Here is a 19,142-nt window from a genome sequence, read left to right as displayed (position 1 = left end):
CTGGGCAAACAGATTTGCACAAAAGAATTAATAGACACAAGTTTCATATCAGGATTGAAAACAGGAATTAAATTATAGCAGAACATTTTAACTCCCAAGGTAGTCCATTGCAGATCTCAAGTTTAGAAAGAAAGAAACTTTGGTAGCATAACATTTCAATCAGAATAGTGCTGGAAGGGACCTTGGGAATCTTCTAGTCCAATCTCTTGCTCAAGCAGGAGACCCAATGCCATTTTAGAGAAGTGACTGTCCAGTGACTCTTCTTAAAAACCTTCAGTGATGATGCATCCACAACGTCTGAAGGCAAGCTGTTCCACTGGTTAATTGTTCTCACTGTTAGGAAGTTTTTCCTTAATTCTAGGTTGCTTCTCTCCTTGATTAGTTTCCATCCATTGTTTCTTGTCCTGTCCTCTAGTGCTTTGGAAAATAAGTTGACCTCCTCTCCTATGAAAAGAATAGAATGGGAGGCAGCAGACTCACATGGATCTAGAGGTTTTAGATTATCTCACAATTGATAGGCACTGGTAAACTGCCTCCTAAAGAGCCCCATTTGCATAACTACCTTGTCTTCCCCACTCCTTCCCCACCCCTGCCTCTTCCCAATGTATCTAACTCTCAGATTAGTCAATCCACTTCATACATCCATGAAGTGACTTGCTACCTGTGAAAATGTATGTGTTATATAAAAATGCTAGGCTCAAAGAGTATAGTGGTATAGTGATTAAGGCACCATGCTAGAGACTAAGAAATTGTGAGTTCTAAGTCCTGTTTTAGGTACAAAGCCAGCTGTGTCACCTTGGGCCAGTCACTCCTTCTGAACTCAAGAAAGAGAGCAATGGCAAACTATGCCAAGAAGACTGTGCAGGAACAAATCTAGGAGTCAATAGTCACTTAAAGATGCACGGACATGTGCACATGTGGACACACACACACACACACACACACACACACACACACACACACACACACACAGGGGCTCATAATGTGCTACCAGACTCTTTCTGAACTGAAAAAGATCTGGGCATCCTTATCATGATCAATTTCAATGTCATACCATATCTCTTCTCACACTTTCTAATCTGAGTGCATATAGAGGCAATGTCAAATTAGTACAACTCATCTGCAGTTTTAACAGGTAAAGGTTGAACAGACCCTAGAAAAGCTATTCATGGCCAATTTCCTTCTGCAGCACACCTCTTTAGCTAGATATTCCTTGAAAAGACAGTAATCATTCTCAGAGAAGAGGTCTTGTGTGTTTTCAGGGCAACAGAATGCTCTACAGCTAAAGATCTGCCTGATTAGTTCAGAATGGAAAATTCAGCAACACCCAGGCTCCTTCCAGTTAAAGCCTATTATATTCAGAAACAAGCTGATGAAATCTGCAGGTGACAGTATGTAGGAGGTACTGAATATGGTGGAGGATAAGGAAATTATGCAGAGAAAGACTGGATTATTTCCTGAAGTAGAATAGCAAAAATGTAATGAAAGTCAGTCGGAGCGAGTATAAGATTGCTGTATGCAGTTGGCAGGAGTATTTCTAGTTGACATTTTAATATCTAAAGTACAAGTTGGTGTGCTCTATCTGCATTTTACTAACATATTGTATAACTCGGAGCATCCATCCTAAAATAATATTATCTGATCTATGTTTTATTCAGGAAAAAAAAACCTCCTACTGATATGATGCCTGAAATCAGTGAATTTGTTAAAGATCCCAAGAATCCAATTCAGCCACAGTTCAGCACATATAGAATTTTTAGAATTTTAGAATTTTATTAGAATTTGTAGGCCGCCCTTTTCCCTGAGGGGACTCAGGGCGGCTCACACAAAAACTGGGAAGGGGGGGAATACAGACAGTAGGACAACATGTAATAAAATAGCAAACAACATACATTCATCATTCGGGAGGGGCAACTATCCTATCCCCAGGCCTGACGGGCGAGCCAGTTCTTCAAGGCTATGCGGAAGGCCTGGACGGTGGAGAGGGTGCGAATCTCCACGGGGAGCTCGTTCCAAAGGGTCGGGGCTACTGCTGAGAAGGCCCTCCTCCTTGTAGTTGCCAGCCGACACTGGCTGGCCGATGGAATGCGGAGGAGGCCTAATCTATGGGATCTTATCGGTCGCAGGGATGTAATTGGCAGAAGGCGGTCTCTCAAGTATCCAGATCCACTGCCATGTAGGGCTTTATGGGTGATTAATAGCACCTTGAAGCGCATCCGGAGATCAACAGGTAGCCAGCGCAGCTCGCGGAGGATAGGTGTAATGCGGGTGAATCGGGGTGCACCCGCAATCACTCGCGCGGCTGCATTCTGCACTAGCTGAAGTCGCCGGATGCTCTTCAAGGGCAGCCCCATGTAGAGCACATTGCAGTATTCCAGCCTAGAGGTCACAAGGGCCCGAGTGACTGTTGTGAGAGCCTCCCGATTCAGGTAGGGTCGCAACTGGCGCACCAGGCGAACCTGGGCGAACGCCCCCCTGGTCACAGCCGTTAAGTGGTGGTCAAATGACAGCTGTGGATCCAGGAGGACTCCCAAGTTGCGAACCCTCTCTGAGGGGTATAAAATTTGACCCCCCAGCCTGAGTGGTGGAACAGTAGCCAAATCTTTGGGAGGGAAACACAACAGCCACTCGGTCTTTTCTGGGTTGAGCACAAGCTTGTTAACCCTCATCCAGTCCATGACGGCCTCAAGGCCCCGGCACATCACGTCCACCGCTTCATTGAGTTGGCACGGGGCGGACAGATACAATTGAGTATCGTCCGCATATTGATGGTATCTAATCCCGTGCCTGCGGATGATCTCTCCCAGCGGTTTCATGTAGATGTTGAATAGTAGGGGGGATAAGACCGAGCCCTGAGGCACCCCATAATTTAGGGGCCTAGGGAACGATCTCTGCCCCCCCACTAACACCGACTGCGACCTGTCCGAGAGGTAGGAGGAGAACCACCGTAGCACGGTGCCTCCCACTCCCACCTCCCGCAGTCGTCGCAGAAGGATACCATGGTCGATGGTATCGAAAGCCGCTGAGAGGTCAAGGAGGACCAGGATGGAGGAACGTCCTTCATCTCTGGCTCTCCAGAGATCATCCATCAATGCGACCAAAGCGGTTTCTGTGCTGTAACCGGGCCTGAAGCCTGACTGGAAGGGGTCTAGGTAGTTTGCTTCCTCCAAGGACCGTTGGAGCTGGAAGGCCACCACCTTCTCAACAACCTTCCCCAGAAATGGAAGGTTGGAGACTGGACGATAGCTATTAAGAACAGCTGGATCCAAGGATGGTTTCTTCAGGAGGGGTCTCACCACCGCCGCTTTCAGTGTACAGTTGGACATAACAAAACATCTCAATGGTTATGTCAATAAATATTCTCAGTCATCCAAGTAGAGTAGTTTGGAAGTTGAGACATGGCAAATGAGCTTCTTTTTAAGTTGCCATGGCTCAACTTCCAGACATATCAATAGCACTTAGGCTTATATACCACTTCACAGTGCTTTACCCTCTCTAAGCAATTTAAAGAGTGGGCATATTGCCTCCAACAATCTGGGTCCTCATTTTAGCAACCTCGGAGGATGGAAGGCTGAGTCAATCTTGAGCTGGTGAAACTCGAACTGCCAAACTGCAGGCAGGTGGCAATAAGCAGAACTTCATTCTAACCACTGCACCATCACAGTCCTAATAGTTACAGCATATTTCTTTTAGTTCAGCCAAGAAATGTAGCTTGGAGTTCTATTCAGACAAACAGGAAGTATAAAGACTGAGAATTCAAATAATTCTGAATCCACAAATACAGCATGTAATTGAATGTACATCATCTTCAAGGCAAACATGAATCCTGAAGTATCATCCAGACCTTTTGCTTACAGCTGAAGAATTTTACTTCGATAACTTAGCTCAGGCATTACCCAGAAGTTATTCATTGGTTGAACTCAAGTGGATAGAATGATGAACATTACAACACATTATAAAACCCATCCACTCAGCATGTAGAAAGTTTCACAGCAAGGTGACAGCTGGTTCATATGTCTTTCTTGGGTGTTTTCCTCCTTCTGTGACTCATATAGAAATTGTCCTTTTAACAATAGGAAGATTTTTTTTTTTTTGCTAGGCTCAATCTCTATCTCAGATGCCTCTATGGAAAATGATATTGGATAACAAAATTAGCTTAAGGTCTGTCTGGTGTGAGATGATGCTTGCTAGTACAAAAACAGGATGGGGAAATTATACCATCAAGAATGTGGGACAGCATATTCAAATTAGTAAGATCTTCTCAGTACAATGTACTTAACTGTTATTAACAAGGAAACTCAAGTCTCATCCAATACGCTTTTTTAAAAATGTATGTTTCCAAATAACATCTTTTTAAAATCAGTTCTTTATTAAGACATGCATTAAAGCTTAGAAAATGTTATCCCTGTTGAAAGTTAATTGCATGCAAAACCAATCATTTACAGCATCAATCTATTTTTTCTTTGCTGCCCTGCTCTTTTTCATATCTGAACCTACAACTTCACTGGATCATGTTCAGAAACTACAAGGATCAGTCATTTTAATCCTTCCTTGCTCAGTCCATTCAGAGTGTATTCATTTTAGGACTTTCCCCCCTAAATATTATTCTGCCTGAAATAGCTCATGATTTCCATCTTGTGGGCCAATTTCTTCATCTTACCTGGGAGAATTTTGGAAACAGGAGGGGAAGGAAACTATTAACAGAGGTGACTGAGAGACAAAACAAAACAATATGATTTTCTGAATGAACCTGAACTTCTAGAAAACTCTTGGTGTGTCTGGGCTTTCTTAAGGTGCTCTGAAAAAAAGTTGAAAAGCTGAATCCTGTCAGAGTTTGTTGCAGCAATCACATCCAGAAAGCACACACACACACACAACTGATTCAGCAGGATTCATTAACTTCTCTTTATATATAATATAACACATGAAGTAAATATGCCATACCAAAAGCAGGTTTTCCAACGTGGTAGTAAATACAAGCAAACACAGGCAGAGGAGAGAAGAGTTTCAGTTCAGAGCAGCAGACTAGTTTTGAGCTCAGCACAGACTCAGAGATTTAGTATAGAACAATTGAACTAAGCCAGGCCCAGGCTCCTTGCTGTCTCCTTGTTGCTCACACAGCAAATACTGTTTCAGTTTCCAAACAGCCCTCATTGTATGACTTAGTTGCTATTCCTATTTATTGGCTGACCTTGTTACCATGTCTTATTTAAATTTTAAAGAGCTTTGCAAGCACAAGAGGAACAGAGCTGGCATCACACAATTTTATAGCAGGGAACATCAACAGCATGAGTTGAATTTACTGAGCCTTTTACAGAGAATATTGAAAATGAAGCCAATATATAAATCAGGTTTCTTTCTTAAGTATAACTTTAGGTTGCCAAAAACTGGGATACATTGAACCAAGTCCCCTGTATTTGATGATAAAGCATTTAATGTATTGCTCTAATTCCTAGGTTATTATTTCAGTTTACTTTAGCAGATATTAAACTTTCAAATTTTCCCTCCTCCTAATTTTTAAATTCTGTTTTGTAGAAACAACCAAGCACCCTCTTTTTGTAAAGTCAACTTGTGAGCTTGTGGCTAATTTAAGTCTCATTTCAGGAAAGGTGTGCTATGAAATCTGCATAAGGGAGGCCCTGCAGTGCCTGTAAACTTCGGCATTTCCCAGAAAAAACTTTAAGAAACTTGACACAATTGCCAATCAATACATGCTCTAAGTTATTGATGGCCTACTAACGGAAAAACAGGAGGAAATTAAGAAAAGGGTCATTGATAGAAAATATTAGTTAGGAAATGCAGAGATATCAAGAGATGTGCTCTGGCTTAAAAAAAGAATAGCAAGGCTTCAGAAGAAAATGAGAAATGAAAAAAAGGTGTAGGCAGAGGCATCACTGGAAGATAAGAAGTCAACGGGAATTTTGATGATGAAGTAGTAACTTAAGCTGCCTAAAGACAAAGGACCTTAAAGGGTAAACATATTTTCTGCTTCATATTTAGACCACTATTATTATCATACTTATTATTATTATCATAATTATCATAATTATCATATTCCAAAAGTGTTTTTCAACAGACAACTGGACTTTCTGTTGTTTTGACATTTCGCTTCTCAGCTCCGAGCTTGAAGTGAATAAAAAGATGAGAAGCGAAACGTCAAAAAACCAGAAAGTCCAGTTGCCTCTAGAAAAAGCACCTTTGGGACAAACATGACCTGGATAACTGAGAATCGCCATAGACATAAAATATTCCAAAAGGAATAGAGACCAACTTTAACATAGTTAGTCTGGTAGTCTTTTTAAAGACCAACTTTAACATAGTTAGTACTGGTAGTCCATGAGTTATGGACTGGTCACTTAGCAACTGTTCAAAGTTAGGACCAACTCAAAAAAGGAGACTTTTGATGCATAGTCAAAGGTCTGATACTCAGCCCCCACCTATAGTCTTGTGACTGAACTTTGGGTATTTGGCAACATGGCCACCTTTGTGGCTATTTGCAGGATCCCATTGTCACATGACCATGTTTTACAACAGTTTTGCTGAAAACAGGGGCTTTTGGTTTTTGACAAAACTGTGCTCATAGCAGACCACTGATTTGCTTTATGATTACCATGTTCACTTTACAACTGCCATGTTCACTTAACAACCACTGCAAAAATGTTATAACATTTATTATCATTTATCAAGTCATATGTCAACACCTACCTGTGCCCAGGATAAGATTAAAAAATAACCAATATTGATGCCAAATATTGCAGGACTTCACATTCAAGCCAGGATCTGTACCATTATTTTAAGTGAGACCATTTTGCATGTTACAGTTATTCAGTCTTCATTTATCTTTTATGGACGAGCTTGAAGTTGCTGTTTCAAACAATTTTCCGTTGTTTCGCCAAAAGTATTTATTGTGATATCTTGGGGAGGGGGACAGAAATTCATAAGAACATGTAATTGTATTATCAGTTTCATGGTTGATACACAAAGTTGAGTTAATACACAAAGTGCTTCTGAGTCCAGTCCAATGAGGCCAGAAGCAATATTACTAGCACTTAGAACACTATTATCCTATGTCCGTGATGGTGAACCTATGGCACAGGTGACACGTGGAGCCATATTTGCTGGGACATGTGCCATCAGCTGATTTTCAGCCTTCCGGAGAGTCAGTGCAAGCCGTTTTTACCCTCCCCAGACTTCAGGAAAGCCTCCAGAGCTTGGGGAGGTTGAAAACTCCCCACCCCTGTGCGGGGGTCACGCACGCATGCACAGGTGGGTGGGGCGCATTGAATTGTGGGTGTGGGCACGCACACTCATGCATTAGCACGCACACAGACAATTTTGGCAGGCCTTTACAAAAAGGTTCACTATGTAAATCATCTCAACTTTTCTAGGTGTGGATTAAAACTAGCTTAAAAAGACAATGAGAATAGGCTGATTTGGTATTTGGTATTTGTTTATTTGTATGCCGCCCTTTTCCCTGGGGGGACTCAGGGCGGCTCACAATCCAAGGGGGGGAAAGACAAACTTTTACATATAAGACAATACATGATTAAAACGCAACATTCATACCATTCGGGCGGGTTACAATCTTTAACCCCAGGCCTGACGGGATAGCCAGATTCTAAGGGCTGTGCGGAAGGTCTGGAGGGTGGTGAGGGTACGAATCTCCACGGGGAGATCGTTCCATTGGGTCGGGGCTACTACCGAGAAGGCTCTCCTCCGTGTGGTGGCCAATCAGCATTGGCCAGCGGATGGAACTCGGAGGAGGCCTAAACGATGAGATCTGATGGGTCGTGTGGAGGTGATCGGCAGTAGGCGGTCTCTCAAGTACCCAGACCCACTACCATGGAGGGCTTTATAGGTGGTGAGTAGCACCTTGAAGCGTATCCGGAGATCGACAGGTAGCCAGTGCAGCTCGCGGAGGATAGGTGTTACGTGGGTGAAACGAGGTGCACCCACAATCGCTCGCGCGGCTGCATTCTGGACTAGCTGAAGTCGCTGAATACTCCTCAAGGGCAGCCCCATGTAGAGCACATTGCAGTACTCCAGCCTAGAGGTCACAAGGGCACAAGTGACTGTTGTGAGAGCCTCCCGGTTCAGGTAGGGGCGCAACTGGTGCACCAGGTGAACCTGGGCAAATGCCCCCCTGGTCACAGCTGATAAATGGTGTTCGAAAGTCAGCTGTGGATCCAGGAGGACTCCCAAGTTGCGGACCCTGTCTGAGGGGTATAATATTTGACCCCCCAGCCTGAGAGATGGAATATTTGCCAAATTAGTGGGAGGGAAACACAACAGCCACTCGGTCTTATCCGGGTTGAGCACGAGTTTGTTGGCCCTCATCCAGTCCCTAATGGCTTCGAGTCCCTACTGTGATGAACACAGTATCCTGATTTGCAGGGAACACAATTTTTGCTGCCTACTGTTCTGACCTAGGTTTTCCAAGAACATGAAGCAAACCCCTTGTCCTGACAAAAACCTTTTTTATTAATTTACTGTGAATTCTTCTCATTCACATTCAACAAAATCTTTGAAGGGAGGATTTGCAGTCATAGACCTTATCTAGCTTGGAGAGCTGCCAGGCTGATATCTGCAAAAGTTGGCAAGGAGTCTAGGAGAGTCATGAACCAATTAAGTGAACTGCAAACTCCACTCCCCTTTCACTCCTTTTTTCTGTCCTCTGGGAGAGGCCATTCATCATCCACTTGTGGCCTTACTCCCAAGTCGACCCCTGTTTTTAGTCTGGCAACTCTGCGCATGTGCACACTGGGAACAGGCTCCAGCTGTTCATCTGCCTCACTGACATCTGACTCTGAAGGCAGCTGATAACTGGCATATGAACCTGGTCCCCTCTCTGCCTCTGACAGAAAGCCCTCAACAGAGCCTTCCTCAGATTCCAGGACTGGCACATGTTCCTCTCCAACCTCCTCACTCTCTGAATCTGCTGCCAGCAGGCGGGCCACAACACCTATTTTTTGTGGTAGAGAATTTGCAAACAGATATTTGTTTGACACTTGATACCTGGCCCAGCATCATGGACAGTAGGGTAACCACTGGAGAACTGGGGCTAATATCTTTTTCTAAATGGCGTTTGCCATTATTTTATTGAATGTTTATGGTATACTTTTAATCCAAAATTTATGATGGTTCAGATGTCTGCTGCTCAAAGCTAGTTTCTACAGGAGCAGTTTACATACCCAATAAATAATTTTTTAAAATTCTCTGCTGAGCATCCTGAGGCATTAAGGAATGGGGTCAGCCCACTTGTGAAAATGTGGACAGATTTATCTTCTGGATGCAGTTGGTCTCTTGGCCATATATCATTGACCAGCATTATGTACAGTCATGGCCTTTGTGCTAAAAACAGGCAGTAAAAAGTAAGAAAGTCTAATTGGTTGTGAAAGCTAGAAAGCAGATGGAAATACCCTTAGGAAACAGGTAAAACCTGAAAACAAGAAAATCCTCCAGTTATGTCTTTTCTATTGTTCAAACAAAAGACACTTGAGCCAGGAATATCTTCTTCTCCTGCTTGATTTGTTCAAATGTCCAGAAATTCTAACTAACCATCAGTCTTCAAGGAAATCAAGTAACTCTATGAGATTACAAGCAGGTTTAATCAATCAGTAATCAAAACTAATCAGATCTTCCCATTAACCTGTTGCTGTTGCGCTACAGATTGTGCTTTGTTAGCAGAGTTGTGACTTTGCCTTTCATTCTAATACAGGGAGTGGAGGAGGACACGTTTTCCTCAAATGTTGTCACGCTATCCTTCAGCTGAAGCTCACAAAACCTCAGGGCATCGCTCTTAGCGACCCAGGAAATTCAGTCAGCCTGTTTTAACAGCATCCAAGGCTGTGCGCAGAAGCTGCATTTCAACAAAACCAAATCTACGACCTTTCCAAATCCTGCCATCTGCTGCTCAATTGTTCAGCTCATGGCTCCAATTGAAAATAAATAAAGGACAGTCCAATGCCTCCCCCCTCCCATGCACCCCAAAAGTGAGCAGGAGAAAAGTGAGGAAGACATCACTTGGTTCATACTAAATATTGTCTAGCCCTCTTTCATACTGTCTGCCTCTTTTTTACAATTTGTAAGGTATAAAGAAGTTGTATTAGAATCAATTCTAAAATGCTGTTTTTAACCCCAGTTATGCATCAGAGGGACATATATAATATTGATTTTCAGTGAATTACAGACGAGTTGAATTTTCATTGGGGTTTTAGGGTGGCACTTTTGAAAGGTGCTGGCTGTTAAGAATGGTGAAACATGTGCAGGGGTGGACTTGAATTGGCTTGCACCGGTTCGGGTGAACTGGATGCTAATTTTACATCTGGTTCACCGAACTGGTTGATGCAAGGACTGATTGGCTTCTCCCTGGCCATCCCACCCTGTCCCTCCCAGGAGTCTCCACATGGCCTGTTCATCATGCCAGGTAAGTAAAGGGCCTGCAAGGAGGCTCCTGGAGGGCGAAAAATGGCCTACCAGAAGTTTCCAGCCTCCAGAGGGCCTCCGGAGCTCTCTTGAGGAAAGCCTGGGGAGGGTGAAAATACCCCCCACCACCATGAGGAGGCCGAGGAGGTCATACATCCCATGGGCAGGCAGCAAACCAGTTGCTAAAAATTTTCAATCCCAACCCTGAATATGTGACCTGACCCAGCCTTGCTAATGATAGATCATCACCTTTCCAATATAGGACTCCAGTCAAACATTGCCTTGCTTTGAGAATGTGCCTCAAAAGACAGCAGCTTGATCATATTGATATTCTCATTCCTGGCATTCTTTAAGGGTGAAACACATCTGCTGTTTCAGCTGTTCTTAAAGCCTCAAGCAACTCCTGGACCAATTTGCAAACCAGCGCCATTGCTGCTGAAAGACTAAGGCTGACTGGCACATCTGACTACACTTGTTAGCAATTCTTGCTAAGTATCTTTTTCTCCAGCAGCCCAGTTTCCCCAGCGCAATATTGTCAAGCCATTGTATTGTTTTTCCTTCTTTATGGGATTGGACTTCCAATTTCATTAACTCCTCAGTAATCTTTCCTGTAAGGCTTTCAACAGAGGCGTTTGGTGCCATCTATCTACTCAGTGTTCTTCCTAAGGCTGATTTGTCAATTTGCTCTGCTGTTTAATTCATGCTGCTAAGTCATATTCTTTTATGATAAATAGTTTTAGAAAACTGAGAGGACTGACTCTGATTTCTACTTGGGGGAAAAGATACATGATAGCAATACAATTAAGGTGGCAATTTTCCACGCTGACCATAGAGGGTTTATTGCTGTTCTACTCCACCGCCTGTCAGAGCTGTTCTAATATAAGCAAGGATGGGATATTCTGTTTCCTATGACATTTATTGATTTGATTTAATCTAATTTAATCTAATCCCAAACTTGTCAATGTTTCATATACGTAGCATGTTTAAAAGAATGTCAAATCAAAAGAAAACAGGAACCAAAGACCCCAAATTCGCTTACAATAAAGACCAAATGAATAGAAAAGAGACATGGCAAGGCAAAATATAGGTGACCAGTGCACACACACAAAAACCTAGCAGACAAAGCAGGAAATAAGAACAACTGGCAATGGCCAAGAGCAGGAAAGCTGAAGAAAGAGACAGGTGGGCTAATGCTGGTTATACAAGACCAAGCATCATTTAGAACAAATGCATATAAAGACAGAACTGAGAAGACAGAATTTAACAGATTAACAGAGTTGGAAGGGAATTTGTAGGTTATCTAGTCCAGGAAATTTTAAATTTATCAGACTTGAACATTCTGATTCTACAAAAAACCATCCTATTTGGAACAGCTTATATCCTCCAACATTACCTTAACAGTTCCTAGGTCCTTGGTTAAGACTCGAGCTGGTGAGCTACCAACCAGCCCCAAAGGCTGTGAAGCTCACCAAAGATGATAATAATAATAATAATAATAATAATAATAATAATAACAACAACAACAACAACAACAACAACAACTCCGTCGTTGCCGGTCCCACGCCCGGATGAGAAAGGAGGAGGGTTGGGGTCAGGTTGACAACTTGGCCCCATTAAAAAAAAAACGCCAACTAATACAGCATGGTGAAAGAAACGAATAAAAATTCTATACCGCATCGGTCGTCGCGTGGGTTAACAAGGGCCGCGGCGGATGTTGAGGTCCCTGGACATACGTCGACAAGTGGGCTACAAGTGGTCCAGCCAACAAAATATAGTGTAGATGAAAATCGTGCCATAATTGCCTGCTACTACAACTCAGAGCCAGAAAAACGAGGTTATTTACTTAAAAGTCAAAATTCAACGATTATGGCACAAACCAGCAGTGGTAATTCCAGTGGTAATCGGCACATTGGGTGCTATTCCAAAAGCACTGGAATTACATTTAAACAGTTAAAAATTGACAAAATCACCATCAGTCAAATGCAAAAAGCTGCACTGCTTGGATCTGCACCCATATTTCAAAAATACGTTACGACGTCCTAGGCCTCTGGGTGGGGCCTGACTAGTAACCAATGCCAAATCCGGCGAAACAACTGGCCGCTGTGATACAATTGTATAATAATAATAATAACAACAACAACAACAACAACAACAACAACAACAACAACAACAATGTGTTCCCTGTTGATTTCAAAGGTCTTGATATGATCAGTTTCTCTTTCACAGCACCTCCTGCAATGACTGTATGAACACCTAACTTTCCTCACTGGTCTAGCAGCTATTTTATTTTACTGCAATTACAGAAAGCAGTAACCAAATACTTCTTTTGCACACGTACAATCTCAAGTTCAATCAACACCATCTCCATACAGAGTTGGAAAAAATGTACTATGGAAGAATGCTGCCAGTCAGTGTTGGTAATGCTTGCTGGTAGACCAATGATTCTGACTCAGATAAAGACCATCGCTTACATACAGAGCCAAGGTGGCGCAGTGGTTAAATGCAGCACTGCAGGCTACTGCTAGATCAGCAGGTCAGCGGTTCAAATCTCACCGGCTCAGGGTTGACTCAGCCTTCCATCCTTCCGAGGTGGGTAAAATGAGGACCCAGATTGTTGGGGGCAATATGCTGACTCTCTGTAAACCGCTTAGAGAGGCCTGAAAGGCCTATGAAGCGGTATATAAGTCTACTGCTATTGCTATATTGCTATTAAATGATTTCATATTGCTTTTTTTCCATCGCTAGGATCAAAAGTGACACTCAGAAATAACATCATTAAAGGTCAGCATATTCTTAACGTGCCAGGGTATAAGGTCACTTTCTGCATTTTGATGGCTGCCATTTATAAAAAGGTTAGGGGACTCAGAAAGCCAATTGCTCTTAGTCCCTGATAAATGATTCCCCCCAGCTCCCCCCGCAACACAGGGTTCTGGTGTTAAGCTTTTAAAGACTGGTAAATCTTCTGCTCTATTAAATCCAAACCCATTAATTGGTGTCTTACTTACAGCAAACCATCGGCTAATTTGACACATTCTTTATGGATTGCTCTGTCCTCTCAGTCCATAAAATGATCTGACTTCTGAGCACTCCAGTGGCTATGGCCACTTTCCAAATGCCTGCCCATAACATTAAATAAAAAATGATAGCCCTCAAAAGGGGATGTTTCATATGTGTTTGAGACAAGCCCACCCATGTACACAGAGCAACAACCTGATAGATTAAAATTACCAACATAAGGAAAGTGATGTGTGCACTTGTTAGCTCAGTTTTTCATTCTGACAACTTTGCTTGAGATGAATAAATAAGCAATCCAATAGCAGAGACGCAATAGAAATTAAGCAACAGATGGAAGCAATGGGATTTTAGATGTTCATGGCGCATTTACCCAAAGAGACATCACTCCATGAGCCATCAAATCATTTTCTAATGTTATCATCAAAATTATATTGCACAGAGGGTTGGTCAGATCATGTCCATTAACAAAATAATGAAATATTCATCTAAAACAGAATTATGCGATGAAATTGAGGGAAGGCTTAAAACATGCCTCCGTTTAGTCTGTAGATCATAACATAGTCGGAAGCAGGAGTAAACATCCTTTGGAAGTTTTAATATGGAAGCATGAGAGCATGTTATGGAACTCTCACAATATGGTAGCAATCGTGGATGTGGCTATGGATAAAATATACATCTGACAAATATCAAACTTTCTTCCACTTTTCTTAATTTTGCAAGGTGTGGCTTCACACTCTTCCTGACTCCAACCCCCTTTGCTGGACAAATGGGAACATATTCAAAGAAAATACTGGACTTCAGCCACCCACCACTTTATTTTCCAAAAATGCTGTTAAGACTTTGTGGGGTCCAGATACATTGTGCAGAAAGAACATGCTACAAATTGAAACTTGGGATCAACAAATTTGCTATTTGGCAGGGAGCAAATTTCTCCCTGCAGCAATTAAGCTATTCAAGGCCAAAGTTCTTGGCATGCTGATATATGGATCCCAGATGTGTATTTACAAAAACTTCTCAATTCTTGAACAAATACAAACAAAATTCTTAAAATCAATAGCACTCATCACCTTCTCAACTTCTGATGCCATTACCAGATTAGAACAAAGTTGCATCTCATTCAAAACTGGGGCAAGATTATATTATTTAAAATTCTGGGCAACATAAATCATCTGAGAAACCTCGTTGGTATAGCTCATTCTATGTGATATACACCAATCTAATCAGATCTTTCTCAAGGACCTGGAGTAGGCAGATGTCAATGCCAAAGGTGTTCAAGAGGTTGGCCAGATATTTGATTGCATCCAAGTGCTTATTATTATTGGCACTATCTTTGCTTTCTTTTGAACAGTCATTTTACTTCACTCTTACATTTTGCAATCTCCTCCAGTCTCTTCTCTCCTATTCTGCTGTCTTCAGATACTGCAGTGTCTTTCTTATCTTTACGTCTGGGGTGTTGTGGCAAGTGCTTACTTGTTTAAATTCTAAAGTTCCAGAGAACTTTAAGTTCTTCATTTTCTGTTATTTTTGTGCTCCCACCAGTTCTTGCTTGCAGACAAATGATACTTCTTGCAGATATTCCAATACATCATTGTTGCTACTTTGTCATGCCATTGTTTGAAGTCAGTTTTAATCTGGTGGGTTCCAGATCCTGTTTCAACCGGTATGGTGCAATGGGGCCGGGCGCCCACCACATGAACGTGAACAGCGCACAAGCACACATGCGCAGAACACACACACCCATACGCAGTGCACACATGTGTACTTACCACCTGCGATTCTCCGTGATGTCTCTGTGATGCTCCAGCTGCTCGGCAGAGCATCACGCAGGCGCTATGTGCTCCGTACACCTGCGCGGAAGCCCTGAAAACTTCAAATATCGGTAAGGAGCGCGGGCGGGTGGGCGGGCCCTCCGGAGCACTATACAGGAATGGTACCTGATGCTCCCGGCACGTAACCTACCACTGATCCTAGCTAACTAGGTGGTTCATTGTTTCTTCATCTTTTTAGCAAAAAGGCATTTGTTGTCTGTTATTATTACTTAACCCCCCCTTTTTATAATTCAAGGTGGCAAATGCACTTAATACCTCCTGCCTCGCCCACAATGTGTGAGATAACTCATTGTTTTTTTGATTTCTAGGCCAGCCCCTTAACCACAATAGCTGGATGCAATAAAGAAACACACATCAGATACCAAAGGAAATGTCTTCAAGCATCTTTTGTCATATTACTTGCAACTGAAATGAAGGATGCAATTCAATTTGGAGTAAAGCATGACCAATTATCCCCCCCCTCCCAAAATTAATGAGATTCTTGACTCCTTACATTTCTGCAATAACGTATGGGAAATTAAGGTAATATTTTAAATTTTAATTATCTTATTTTCATAATAAAAAACCTTGTTCAGACAGAATGGTAAGACAAAATTCTCCAGCTTCCAGATTTTTCTTTGAAGAATGATAACCTAAATGATAATGTCCATTATCATTGTCTGCTCATTTGATTTCTGCAATCATCCCTGGAATAAAACAGCATAAGGAAAGGAAGTCCCAAGGCTGCTGTTGACTGAGATTTTATTGCAATTATTGAAAGTAAGTAAGTAATCAAAGAAAAACAAAAAAAGGAAGGAAAGTTGAACACTTTTTTCCTATTGTCTGTAACTTCATTGACTCGCACACATATCCATGTGGACAGTAGGACAGGGACGGTAGACATGTCCACATGATCACACATGCACACATACACACAGAGGCATACAGATACACACACACACACACACACACACAGGGGGGGGAGAGAGAGATATTTCTGTTCTCTACTCTCTATTTTACTTCTCAGTGTCCATGAATGGGGTGAAGGAAAGAGGAGACAGCCGTTTGGCAAAGCACTAGATTGAAGCAGTCTGAAGAACAAAAAGCAATTCCAGCAAGCATTTTTTTCCTCAAAATTCCGCAGCTCTCTCTACCTGAGGTAAAACTGGCTCCAAAGATAGGCTCCTGTTCAGATATTTCTCTCATCCATAACCTCAAGTCATGCTGGATTTCACATAGTGCTCATTCCATTGATAGAGGGCAGAGGTTATTTAAAGGGCTAAAAACCCCGAAAGGCTGTGCTCTGTGCTTAGTAAAAAGAGGAAAATTCAGAATGCAGTGGGCTGTAAAAGAAATTTATACAATCCATTTTTTTTCTTCCATATACTAAAGGCCTGTGTCAATTTCCCTGATGTGTCCTTCTGTAATTTCCTTCCTAAATCTTTGTTGATCAGAAACTACAAGTTCAAACTTCTTTTTTTGCTGCTTGTACCCATCCCTCCCAACTCACAACCACGACAGTGTCTTCCTATCCAACAACAACATGGCTCCAATCATTCTGACTCCCTGTCCCTTTTCAGCTGTAGTTGCTGAAGGGGAGTTATATATAATATGCGATATATATGGGGGAAATGTGACTCAGAAGATCTTTATGTTTTCTGGGGCAGGGAGATTTTGGGAACTTAGTACCTATCTATCAACCTGATCAATATAATGTGATACATCCTACAATAAACTTCCCACTACAGCAGTTCGTCCAGCTTTGGTCAATGGAAGGACACTTATTGAGAATAGTTCTCATTCACACTCACTCATAGGCATTCACATATCACATGTTTGTAAGATTGAGGAGGGTTCAGGCAGGTGACCAACCACTTATCTGCTTCCAACATCTCAGGTACTTATGTCTCCAGATCCATGATGGAACCTCTTTGACAAGATGTCTTTGCCCTAACAAGGCATCTTCAGTGGGATGGATGCTGGAGCCCCTGAGAGGAAAAAATAACTAAAATCAGAACTATCATCATATCAATAGCACTTAGATTTATATACACATAGTCCTTGACTTATGATCACACTAGAGCCCACAATTTCTGTTGTTAAGTGAGAAATTTGTTAAGTGAGTTTTGCCCCATTTTATGACCTTTCTTGACACTGTTAAGTGAATCACTGCAGTTAACACATTATTAACCCGGTTATTATATGACTTTGGCTTCTCCATTGACTTTGCTTGTCAGATTATCTCATGACCTTGGGACACAGAACAGTCATATACGTATATGAATGAGTTGTCAAGCATCTGAAATTTTGATCACATTATGGGGATGCTGCAAAGTTCATAACTTTGAAAAACAATCATAAGTCACTTTTTTCAGTGCCTTTGTAAGTTTCAACGGTCACTAAATAAACTGTTGTAAATTGTGGATTACCTGTACTGCTTCACAGTGCTTTACCGCCCTTTAAGTGGATTTTATGGAATCACCATATTGCCCCCAACAATCTGGATCCTCATTTTACTGACTCTGGAAGGATGGAAGACTGAATCAACTTTGAGACGGTGAGAATTGAACTGCTGAACTGCTAGCACCTGGCAGTCAGCAGAAGTAGCCTGCAATACTGCATTCTAACCACTGGGCCATAATGGGTCTTTAATCATGTCATTAAAAAAGTCAGGGGTGTCAAACTCACGTTGTCACGGTGGTGCCATGTGACATATTGTCACTTTCCCCCTTTGCTAAACCAAATGTGGGCATGGGCAGCACATGACACATCCGGCCCGAGGGCAATGAGTTTGACAGCCCTGGAATAAATGGTCATGTATTCATAGGCAACACCTTGCTCATGTTGCCAGAAATGTAGGGAAATCTTTCTCTGTTAAGAAAGGTGCTGCAATACAACCCACAGCTGTACAGTGCTTTGAAATTTTATTGAACTGTAGCTCTGGGGTGTTCTTTTAGAGGAGAAGATAAAAGTTTTCAAGCAAGCAAAAAAAAAAATGTTGGTTACAATGCCGGTCCATTGCATCCCCAAACAGCCCCTTTATTGTGAGCTGTCTCAATGAAAGCGATTGCCCAGGGGACAAAGGAAGCGATGCAAAGACACCTTCAAGTCCCGGAAATTGACACCACCTCCTGGGAAAAGCTGGCACAAGATCGTTCAACATGGCACAGGCTGATCCACCAAGTCTGCCAGACTTCTGAGGACAGAAGAACACAAAAGAAGCGCGCACTCTGCAAAGCCAGAACTGCAAATGCTGCACCAATGGTGCTGCAACAATGGTGCCCACACATGTCTGCCCAACATGTGGCAGAACATTTCATGCCCATATAAGTCTTACCAGCCACTGTGGACACATTGTAGACAGCTCACAGGCTGTTAGATGTCAAGATCCTCTTCGAGCACGATGAATGAATATCATATTTCCTACATACTTTATTAGGGAGAAACAGTGGTTTTCTTAGAGTAACAACAGCCTTATCTTTGATCATACATAATTATTTCTAACATCTTTCTCTAGGAATTGTACAAGATAGCAGTTTGAACAAAGCAAACATGGTTCTCATTTTTCTATAACTGTTATATTTGCTTCCCTACCAGTACACTGTTTGGTGTACTGTATTTGTTATTGCATTGGCTTATACTTTAGTCAGTTGTGTACCTTAAATATGACTTTGGTTTTGTCTGTTGTTTACTGTTTTCAGAATCCTGAACAGGCTGAATAATAGCCAGCAGTTAGCCCTTCTCCAGTTTTAACTTAAGAGTTTTCTTTTCCTAATGTCTTAAGGATGGTAGTCTTGGGGTTTCCTTGGCCTTGAAAGGCAATATTTCAATTTGGTTGCTGCTTTCTTAGCTGTTCCAGAGGGAGAAAGTGAGTCCTATAATACAACAGTGCTT

This window comes from Thamnophis elegans, chromosome 2, assembly GCF_009769535.1.
Source record: "Thamnophis elegans isolate rThaEle1 chromosome 2, rThaEle1.pri, whole genome shotgun sequence".
Classification (NCBI taxonomy): Eukaryota; Metazoa; Chordata; class Lepidosauria; order Squamata; family Colubridae; genus Thamnophis; species Thamnophis elegans.
This window is presented reverse-complemented; position numbering follows the sequence as displayed.